Genomic DNA, 12,099 nt, shown 5'->3' on the forward strand with positions numbered 1-12,099 from the left:
ATATATAATCCTCAGTTGTGTTTTAAGTGCTCTCTTCATTACAGAACATTCCTAGATGCAAAATGCCTCATGATTCCCATCCAAAAAATTGCAAACGTAAGTAAGCATCATTCTGTTGGATTCCAAAGAAAGGATGAAGTATTACAAAAGCTTAATCCTGGAGAAATAGCAAAGTTTGTCTAATATAGGACTTTGTAGAATTGAGATTTAAAATGAATAGTTTGGATTTGTTTGTAATTTCATCTTCTATAGGCTACTACAAAACTCTTTTTTAAGTAGAGGGTTTAATTGACAAATTCACAAATGATACCGACATTGTATTTTTCTAGAATATATCTCTTATAAGTTGAAGTTAGTAAATAGATAATTCCAGCAGTTCATGTATAACATGATAATGTGAATAATCTAGACAGAGTTGTCAACAAATGGGTGACATAAATTCATAAATTTGTAAAATGAAATTTTTTGAGGGTTTGGTATAATATGGTATGAAGAGAGTAATTGTGTGACATCTTCTTTCTTCTACCTATATGTAACACAGGAAGCCATTTCCTTAATTACGTGCCTTTTTATACATTGAAAAAAATGCTAGGTTTGGGGTTTGTTTTCATTTTAGTTTCTGTTTTATTGGCTTGTCCTAGAGCTTGAACTCTGGGCCTGGACACTGTCTCTGACTGTGTTTATGCTCAAGGCTTGTGTCCTACCACTTGAACCTCAGTAGCACTTGTGTCTGGCTTTTTCTGAGAAGTTTATTGGAGATAGGAATCCAACAGACCTTCCTGCCTAGGTGGGTTTTGAACAATAATTTTAGCATCCTGAATATCTATGATAGTTTAAAAAGTCAAAAAATAAATAATATTCCAAGTGTTCTGTTCTCAAGAATACCACTGGGGGAAAATGATGCACCTCAGCTTATTGTGGTATTCTTTGCAGAACAAGGAGGGCGTCACATTAGCAGAGGTGTAGTATTTTTTCACAATAAAGATAAGCTATTCATGATGTGAATTAAGGAATTTTAAGGTGTACCTTATAAGTTTGAAATTGGTCGGCTAGGATGACTTTATGACATAAACCTTGGGATTGATGGTCATAGAAATAATAGTTTACTCTGATAAACAACTGCTTACCCTTGAAGAATTAATTATTACAGATGCTCCATAGTTTTATCTTCTACCAGAATGTAGCTGTTTTTCTGTTAAATTCTGTTAAATTTCTGTTAAATTAATGTGTAATACCCCATTGGAAACTGTATGTATTGCAGTATTTCATAACATGCAAGCAGGTACTGTTTTGAATCTCTCTGGTATGGAATGTTGAGAATTTAAAAATTAGTAGTTATTAGTCATAGGAATTTTGGATAACACATATATTCTGTCCTCTTAACAACTTATTTACTTTTAAAAGTTATGGGTTTCCATAAAATTAAACTGTTTTCAATTTCAGTATGAGAAAGTATTAAATTTATTCTTTTTTCATAGTATTGGCAAGTATATTGTGAAAATATTGCCTAGTTGGATAACATTCAAGTTGATGACCCTCTGATAAAGAAAGGGTAATTAATTCAAATTAGATGCCAAATAGTATTGATTTTTAAAAAGTTACTACATAAAGAATAATATTTACCATACCAATACAGGGAAATTATATTTTATGCAGCTTATTTTTTAAATTTTATTATCAAAATGATGTACAGTGGGGTTACAGTAATTGTGAAGTAGTGAATACATAGCTTTTCAAACTTGTTACCTCTCCCTCATTTTTCTCACAGTGTTCCTTCCCCCCTTCACCCCATACAAGTTGTAATGCCCATTTCCAACATATTGTCTTGTGAGTATTGCTATTGCATTGGTTTGCCCTTTGTCCTTTGTCTCACAATTTTGTTATTGCTCTTCCCTTCTCTAATTAAGGTAAATGTATACAGAATACACAGGGTACCAAAATCAAATACAGCAGGGGATAAACCATAAGGGAAAAACCCAAATAAAATAGAAATCACATAATACATCAAAAACAACAACCACAAATAAAAAAATCTGTTTCCATATCTTGGAGTTCATTTTTCTTAGCATCAGTTTATATGGTCATATAAACACATAATAAAAACACTGGAAAATAATAGTTGCATGGACACTATATCATGAAAACAACATGTTAACTTTTTTATGGTAAAGGTGGAATTAGGATTGGTGAATTTGCAATTCTGATAAAGGAATTTCAAAAGAGTTTTAAAGTTATGACAGGTAAATTTTAATTGTTCAAAATTTTTAACTAGTTAGCCTATTAAGAAAATTTAAAATTCCTGGGAAAATAGGCTTTCATGTAAAGAAATCCATGAGACTTAGTTGAGAGGAAGCAATGTGGGTGAAGATGGCTCTTTCTCACACTAAACAAACAAACCTCAGAAACTTTCCTGTAAATCCTGTAGGAAGTTCTCTTGAGAATTGTCCTTATCCAGGAAATATACTCTCACTGTGTTAAACAAGGTTCTAGTGGAATTTAAATTCAAAGTTCTTAAAAAAAATAAGACATCAAAATTTGTGAATTAACCTTTAATTATCAGTAATTATCAGTAATTTAATTATCAGTAATTTAATTAACAGTAATTCTCTGAAAAAGATAATCTGGGTAAAAATATTTAGGGATAAAGTACCCTCCACAATGAAAGAAGGTATTGGGTTTACACTTTTCTGTTTGTAATACTTTCCTCAATGTCTTTGCACGTGAAGCAGTGAAACACAGAAAAAAATTCTGATTGAATACAGCAAACCAATGATTTCACATTTCTAAGTGGCTCACAAAATATAATATCCTTTTTAACATGACATAGTGAAGACTTCTCTTATTACATAAGCCAGAAATTTTGGGTTCAGAAAAGAATTGAGCAAATGGAAAAGGTTAGAAAACAGTGTTCTTAGAGCCCTAGCTAAGCGTATTGGCTTCAGCATTGATGGAGGACAAAACTTTTGATATACATTGTGTTAATATTTTGCTACCTAAAGTGATTTTACAGAGCCTATTTGGCTCACTACAATGCAGAACTGATTTTATGAATTCCTGAAAATAAATGTCACATCCAAATGAGGCAACTTAAAAGATTTTAAAAAGAGAAACCATGAAGATGTAGCAGTGACTGAGGCTGTATAGTCCTTCAGCTCACTAGACTTGAAGCCAAGAAGCTATGAATAATTGGAAATCAGGCAAGAGCTAATAGGAGGACATAGAAGTAGGACATAGAAACATTGTCCTTTTGTAGCAGACACGGTCTTCCAAGGTGTGGGTGATTTAACTCTATTTTCATCCATACATCTTCTTTAGCAAATGCAAGATCAAGAGGAAAATAAACTACTGAAATAATTTTGCAAAGAATACCTTCACTTTCCTGATATTTTATCTAAGGAGAATCTTGAGAGAAGATAAAAGTGGAGTATTCTTCGGTTTCCTCTAAACATCTTGTTAGCAAAATATACCTTTGAGGTTAGAATTGATTGAACCAAACAGTGGTGGAATACTTATTTTTGAGGGCACTTTAGACAGAAGAAGACTTTCTGATTTGTGATTACAGCTTTCTATTTGTGATTACAGCTTCTTGGATCGGTTTTTTGGAGACAAAGTTTTACATTAGATTTGTCCTCATTATCATAAATTTCATGGCAAACAAATACAAGAGGGAAGTTTAATGGAATCGCTTGGGCAATTAAACAGCATGATAGAAAACATGGCAAATAATAATTAGTGAATTACTTTGACTAATTACTTTGCCAGAACAAAGAAGGAAAAATATAATTCAAAATCGACTTAAGGGGCTGGGATGTAGCTCAGTGGCAAAGCGCTTGCCGAGCAAGTACGACGTCTTGGGTTCGATCCTCAGTACCAAAAAAAAAAAGTTCGACTTAAAAGTATGAAGAAAGAGTAGTGAAGAGAGATGAGAGAAAACAGAGGATTGTTTTCTCTCCAGTGGAGCAATGGGTACTTGATCTTATGTCTTCTATTCTATCTTCACAAGCTATCAAATGTGGCTTAGGACTGGAGTATCCAGTTCAGACAAGAAGAACTCGCAGAAGAAAAATATTTGCAACAGATGTAGGTGATTTATAATATGAGACAATGTATTTAAATCTGTCCCAAATTCTCCCCTACCCCAAACTTCCCTCTTTGAACAGCTTTGCTTGCTTTTCCCAAGATTGCCCTTCATCAACTTCTTAAAATTTTGAAAGGTCATATTCATACTCTCTAGAGATTGCTGTTTGGTTGTGATTTTTGTGTGTTTAACTGAATTTCAAAAGGTTGTGCAAGTGTGCTACAATTAAATATATCTATCTAATTGTCCAATACTCCTGGATCACAAGCACTGATGCTATCATTCTTAAGCAACCCATTCTCCAAGATTTATTTCCGATTTGCCACTTCCTTTATCACATGTGTACATTGAGTATTTAGGCTGTACTTGCCCCTTGTTCCATTTTTTATCTTTACTATTATTCCTGTCTGGTTTCAGCTTCCTGATAGTCATTTTGTTAAAATGTCTGATGTTATTTTGAAAGTTTTATATACATTCCATTGAGTTTCAATCCTGCATATACTTGAACTGATGTCAGCTTATATTTTCATAATTCATTCATCTGCAGTAAAAATTTGCAAGACTGGAGATGTGAAGCACCTAGACATGATTTTATTCCCATCCACTTGGAAGATTAATCTTTAGTCAACAAGAAAGTTTAAAAACGGCTTAGAATGTATTCCTAACTACCAATTTTTATAGATGGCTTTGTACAATGGTGTTATCATTTTATTTTACATGGGATAATATTTTCTACTAGCTATAAGTTATGGAAAAGGAAGAAAACTAAGATTTACTACTATAGTGGAATATGATAGAAATAGAAGACAGATTTTATGTTTCTCATATCTCTGATGAGTACCCATATTCAAGACTTAAAGTCATATTTCTTGCTATGTTAGACAGATAGGGAAAACATAAAACAATATATAAGGCAACTATTTGTGACTTTTAAAAATATTCCTTATTAAATGATGAAATTTCTTTAATAGCTGTTTGGGTTTGAAATATTTGATCTATTTAACCCATTTCTGGAAGGCACCTACTGAACAACAAATATGGTGGGTGGTACTATCTCTACACTTTAATGAATGGCTGAACCTATTTGACGTTGGTGCTGGGTAAATAAATCAACTCTATTGTAACTTGCTCCCTACACTTGAAAAACTTGTAATGTCACTAATTATCATCTACTTATCGAATGCTATTTTGGCAAATATGATTTTAAAAGGTTCATTTGAAAAGGAATACACTTTCAGGAGATTAAATGTAGGTTATCATTGGTATGAGAATGACAACATTTTTATACCACAGAACTAAGTTGTACTGAAGTACCAGTGTTTTGAAGCACTAAGGAACTTCTCAATTAATGTTTTTTTCTGAATTACATTTGACCTCTAAGTCAAGTTCTCCAGGCCTTGGTAGACCAATTATGGATCTATCTTTCCAGGAACTATTTTTTGTGGCCCTATTTATGCTGGACTGAAATCTTCCATTAATCATTAGGGGAGGGGTATTAAAAACAATCTCATGACACTTTGTGATCTTATTCACTCATATGGGTTCGTCATCTGTCAATTGAAAGTTTGAATTACAGTACTTTCTCTCAGTGATCTCATCCTTTATTTTAAGTTGCCTTGCATCTCACAATTGCTTGCTGCTAATTCCTCATCACAAGGAATTGGGGCCCTGAAATATAAGAACTGAGAAATTGAGATGGGTCTTCAATTACTTTCTGTTGGCATGTTGCATGGGCCTCTGTGAGAAGTCTTGCCCCTGTTATCTGATTATACAGGTAACTGGGACCTGAGATCCTAGGATCCATGGGTCCTACAGAAGAAAAGTATGTTTTAGACATCATATCAGCCAAATTTGGGCATAATCAGGAAGAATGCTTCAAAAATATGGAGAAAAACAGTTTGGGACCAGCGAGTTAAAACAATAAACAGAGCAGCAGAGTAAAATCCCATATAGATTAGAGGAAAACAACACTCTTTTATTGCCATGTGAATTCAGAAGACCATGAACACTTAGAAGGTATCACAAGTTTATACCTAGAATATTGCATTGATATTTTTATATTCTTATATATATTCTAAACCTAATTATTTATATTCTAATTCTATTTATTGGAATAAATATTAATTTATTTGTCAAATTATCAATTAATTCTAGTAAGGTTCAGAGTGTGAAATATAAAATCATCACATATAAATGTAAAATATATAACTATATATGATATAATAAAAGGCACATGTTTTGCACTGTTCTGTTGTGGTTAGTGTATCAAAGGCAACTCTGTTTTAAAGTATTATTCCATTATCTCTACCTCAGTGTTTGGTAGAGTCAAACGAAAAGATTTACCATTTGTAGATTTACAGCCTGGAGGCAAGAGGAAACACTGTGGTTAAAACATTACCAATTTAAGGCCTACTAATGAAGAGAAACATATGGACTTCTCCTACAACTATGAAAATATTTGGTGATAAAATGGCAGTAGTATAAGTTCCTGCCTGGTTGGAAGATAGACAGGCCAAGACATTAGGTAATCATGCATATGAACAATTTTTCATCTTATTGGCTTTAGCTACTTTTGAAATAGTAGGTATAATAAACAATCATATTTTGATAAAATGCCTTCTAGTCTGAACAGTTCTGGCTGAACTGTTCATCTCTCTATGATCCCTTGTAACTAAGATTACTTTTGTTCCAGTAAGACAATCTATGCTGTCAGAGTAAGATATTCTGGTTGGTCTGTGACTACATGGAAGAAGGGTAAAGGGTCAGGTAGACATTTGTGCCAGTAAGACCTCATTTGGGAAAATTTCAGCTGCAGAAATTTAGAAATAGCTCTTAAACAAGGCTTACTTTGAATCCATTGGCTCCACAGCGCTAACACAGTTGGATAAATAAGTACTTGAAAAAGCCGTCATATTTGGACTTAGCTATAATTACTTGAAAATATGATCAAATTCCAAATGAAAAAGACTTAAAATAGTCATTGACAAAAAAATTGCAAATGTGAGCAATCAACTGAACAACACATTTTTTTCAACTATTCACAGAATTTTAGGGAAATCAGATCAATAGCATTTTTAGGAACAATAAGGTTTCCTTGTTACAAATAGGCACCTAAGCATATAAGCCTGTATAAATATTGCATCATTAACTACTTAAATTTACATGATACTACATTCTTCAGCAGCATGTATACCAAAATTACAACAATACAGAGATTAACATAGCACTTGTACAAGGATGAAATGAAAATTTGTGAAGTATTCAAAATTTTTCATTCTTCAGATGCAAGAAATGACAAACAGCTATTAAAATGTTGATTACAGAATTACAAGTTTAACAATACACGTAATTCATATAATTAAAAATTAGTTTGATATCAGTGTATTAAATTTTCACCTTAGAAAGGCCTTTGCATAGCATAGCCTTTACACAACTTTTGAAATTAGACAACATTTTCGTTTTATCCCAAAGAAATATAATATTATAAGGACCTAGGATAAAAAGGAATCTTAAACTGTTTCTATATGGAATGCAATCTGAAAGGGCACATTAATGAACCTATATATTATAAAAACAATGTAGAATTCAATGTATTATATCTAGGAGAGAATAAAATAGATTATGGACACACTATACAAACATAGAATATAGAATATTTTAAAATATACATTTTCAGACAAACACCTGAAATATCTTTAGTTTCTATACTACTCATTTCAACAGATAAGTTAAAATTATTTCTGATTAACAAAATCACAAAATCTGCATAAATCATTATAGATGTATACAAAAATCTTGAATACATTTTGACATCAAAGGCAGGCAATTCACTTTGAAGAATTCCACAGAATCCGTGAATTGTTACTGTAAGATATTGTTGTTATTTGGATTGTGAAAATATGTTGTATTGACACAAAGGAATTAATATCATTTTTGAAATTTAAGAAAATTAACAGAAAATTTAGGATTTAGCAAAACAATTTGTACAGCCTTCCATAACTTCAAAGAGGTAGTGATACATACTTATCCGTTTGGTAATATCAAATACAGATTCTTCCAAGTGGTTCTTCAGACCTGGTTTGATATAATGGTTAAACAGTTCCAGTTTATTTTTCCTATCTCAATTTCCAGCAGCAAGATGCAAGGGGGTCAACAAGCCTGTAGTTTGGGCATTGGTATCTGGATCATGATGAATAAAGAAGCCACTCTGGTATTATTCCACGTATATGCACTGTGCAGGGGTGTCCAGCCATCTACAGTTATTGCATGTGCCCCTTGAGCCACCAACTCACGGACAATGTCTAAGTGTCCACTGTAGGCTTCCCGATGAAGAGGGGTATACTCATCGTCATCCCTAGTATTCACATGAATGGCCTTTTTGGAAAGTATTCTCCGCACTGTAGTAAGCTGGTTATTTTCAGCAGCCCAAAGAAGAAATTTCCTTGGATCCTTCTCCATTTTTTTCTTGGAATTGTTGCCATTCTTCACTTTTTCATCTTGTTACTCATATTCATCAGAATTGCCTAACCAGATACTTTAAGTGCCAGTGGAAATGAGGTGTCCATGTATTTCCCTAATAGTTCATGTTGGTTGAACTGGTCAGAAATATCTGGTGAATTTTCTGCATATGTTTTTTCACCATTATTTATTTTCTTTTTCCATTTTTACTATTCCAAATTATTCTAACTGGATTAGGGAGTAAATGGACAGCAGAGGTACAGACTGTACAATGAAGGAATAGGTACAGGCTGTACAATGAAGGAATAGGTACAGGCTGTACAATGAAGGAATAGGTACAGGCTAGGAAAGCAGCTAGAGAAGGCAGGATGATTGTATCTGTGACAAAACTTTGTGGAAAATGGTATCAAGGATTACTTACTGGTGGTCCACTTGCACTGGAAGCATGATTCTGAACTCTTGCTTTCTGATTCTGAATTATTGCTTTGATCATTATATTCTCCAAGAAGAAAAAGGCAGAATTGATAGCAAAGGACCACTAATACATTTTGACATTTCATTAAGCATCTTCAATCATCAAAATCACATGAAGGCAATAGACAGGTCTACTTTTTTAGATGAAAACAAGTGTCTTTATAAAAAGAAGAATTTAAGTAGCCTTCCAAAGGACTTGTATTTTACTTACTGCATTATACATTTTTTCTAATGTTGAGTAACAATAAATAATGGATCTATTAGAAAGCTCTTAAAGCTCATCTGTTCTATAGTAAGTTCTCTTACACTATATTATGGTATTTTTTTGTATGGTCTTAGGAAGAAATTTACATCACTAACTTGAATTTGTGACAGGACAATATTTAATATCTAAATATGTGCATTAAATAAGTATAGAGGAAAAAGTGGAAACCACACTGGTGGATCATGGCTTTAATTCTAGCTAATCAGAAAGAAGAAATCTGAGAATTGTGGTTTGAAACCAGACCAAGAAAAAAAAAGTGCATTCGATTTTGATTTGAAAGTAACCAGCAAAAGCTAGAAATGGAGCTGTGGTATAAGCAGTGAAATGCTAGCCTTGAGAAACTAAAACAAAAAAAAATAACAAATTCTGTGACAGAGCCAGGCCCTGACTTCAACCTGTAGTATTAGCATCAAACTAATTAATTAATTAATTAAAAATAAATTAAGTGGTCACATCTGGAGAAAATGCTCAGGGACATCACCCAGGCTCTTATTTCAAAAACTACACTCTACTGAAAAAATCCATTTAATTAACACCTATGTAAGTAGAGTATTTTCATCACCCAAATGCACTTCCATGCTCAGTTACCTTTGCAAGATAACTCTGTTATGTCTGGAGTACCACATAACATTATCACTTAAGTAGAAAGCATTGCAACATGGGTTCACTCTATCTCTCTAATGGATTTTTCTCCACACAAATACTCAAATCTTACAATTATTCCATTTATTTGAAGTCATACTTTTTCTTTAATATCCATAATATTAGAGTTTGAATTTAGTCTCCTAAATGGGTGTTCTTACCAGTTTGTCATGCCCACAGCCCTAAATTATCCAGATTAATTTTCAGATAGAATCTGGCTTCCTACTTGTGTATGATCATGGGCTCAGTCTAGTTGATGCTATTCTTCTTGGAATTTAGAATAACAGGTGTCTGGCATTGTGTACAGATCTTTATGTCCAGTCTGGGCTTTAACCACTATCCTCACAACAGTAGACTTCCATATATTCAAGATTTTCATAAGCTTATCATAGCTGATTTTTTTTTATAAATCTTTGCATTTCCTGCAGGTTCTTGAGTACTGAATTAATTTGTGTTTTCTTGGGTTGGGTTGTTTCATTTGAATATATGTATTGAGTGGTTCCTCACATTTCCTTTGGTTTCTTTCACTCAAGTTCTTACCTAAAGTGCTGAGAAACCAATTCTTCTTTCTCAAGATAGTCAAGGTTAACTTTATTTATACCAAAGCAATTTCAGTAATATTTAAACTTTTTCATATCTATGAATGTTATACAAATGCTAATCACTGAGAAGTGTCTTTTTATTTTCAGAGCAGTCTTTGGCATTCACAGACTTATCATGAATTATACCAATATAATAAAACTACAGATGCTTGCCAGGAGGCGAAAAACCTATTACTAATTGTTTGACAGAGGCTTCCCTTCTCATGAATGAAATACGCTGCTTGATGCAGGATTTCACAGAATCATATTGCTAGGAAGAACCTATACAATCATCTAACACTACAGAGTTGAGGGAGATTAATTGACCTCCTGAATAATTTACTTTTATGTCAAATAAAAGCAGGCTTCCAAAAAGAGAGTAGACTTTAGAGAAACATGATGAGTTTTATGTAAATAGGTGCTTACCTAATTTTGTTAATTGGTGGACTAATACATGGAAATAAAGTACAGCAAGGTAAAAAAATAAAGAACTCTGCATTGAAATACTCATTTGTGGGTGGGTGTGCGCGCGCACATATGTGCGTGTACACACACGTGCATGTGCATGTGCTCATGCATGCGTTATTCATTGCTCAGGCTTGATAGTGCCTAGACACTATGCCAAAGCTTCTGTGGTCAAGGATAGTGGTCTACCACTTGAGCCACTGCTCCACTTCTGGTTGTTTTGAGATAATCACATGTATTTTCATGATTAGTCTGGCTTTGAACAGTGGTCTTCAGATCTCAGCCTCCTGAGTAGCTAGCTAAGCTGATTCAGTCTCTGAGTAGCTAGTTAAAATGCTGCCTGTCCTCTATGCTTCACTGCTCTTTTATACTTTTCCTGAGGTAATCACAAACCTAAGTCATATATGTCTAATTGCTTAAAAATATTTACTGCTTGGCACCAGGGCTCCCAACTGTACTCTTAACTACTTAGGAGGCTTGAGAACAGAACCCAGGCCACACTTTAATGGGCTTCCTTCTCAATCTAAAGCTGGGTGCATTGGATCATTTCCACCATCCTGCACTATCTAGAGTCTAAAATTGGAAGGACTGCCGGATCCAGGCCAGCCAAGGTAGGTAATGCAACTCTGTGCCATTGATGATGGGAAGGCTAAAAGGACAGATCAGGTGCATGGTATTGTGGAAAGGGAACCCTATCCTAAAATTAACAACGGATATGATGCCAGCCTAGCAATAACAATACACCAAGTTGAAATCCCCACAATTTCTCAAAACCAAAATAAGTATATACCTTAACATCCAAAAACATAGTAGTATTTGTTCTTTGTTCTAATATAATCTTTATCTGATTATCATATGATGTGACAGAATAGTTTCTTCGTTAAACTTATGACATATTTAAAAGGACCTAGAAAATTCTTTCTCACTTCTTAAGTGCAAACGCATGGCAAATTGACTCATTTCTTACATATTTAACTACCACTAAAAATTCGTCTAATGATTATTATAGTAATATATTCTGATTTATTACTTTACTTTGTAACAGTTTTTAAACTTCTTGCTTCTCTGTTGAAGTTTAAATATTTAAATTCTATCATCAAAATATATTACTTGGGTACTTGGGGCAGTTCTTTACA

General features: G+C 33.4%; 1 pseudogene; it reads left to right on the top strand.

Annotated features, from left to right (window-relative positions):
- The first annotated feature begins 7,250 nt into the window (after positions 1-7,250).
- On the top strand, positions 7,251-7,350 carry LOC122098272 (annotated as a pseudogene).
- Positions 7,351-12,099: the final 4,749 nt, after the last annotated feature.

The sequence above is a fragment of the Dipodomys spectabilis genome, unplaced genomic scaffold (assembly GCF_019054845.1).
Source record: "Dipodomys spectabilis isolate Male_0828 unplaced genomic scaffold, ASM1905484v1 ptg000469l, whole genome shotgun sequence".
Taxonomy (NCBI): domain Eukaryota; kingdom Metazoa; phylum Chordata; class Mammalia; order Rodentia; family Heteromyidae; genus Dipodomys; species Dipodomys spectabilis.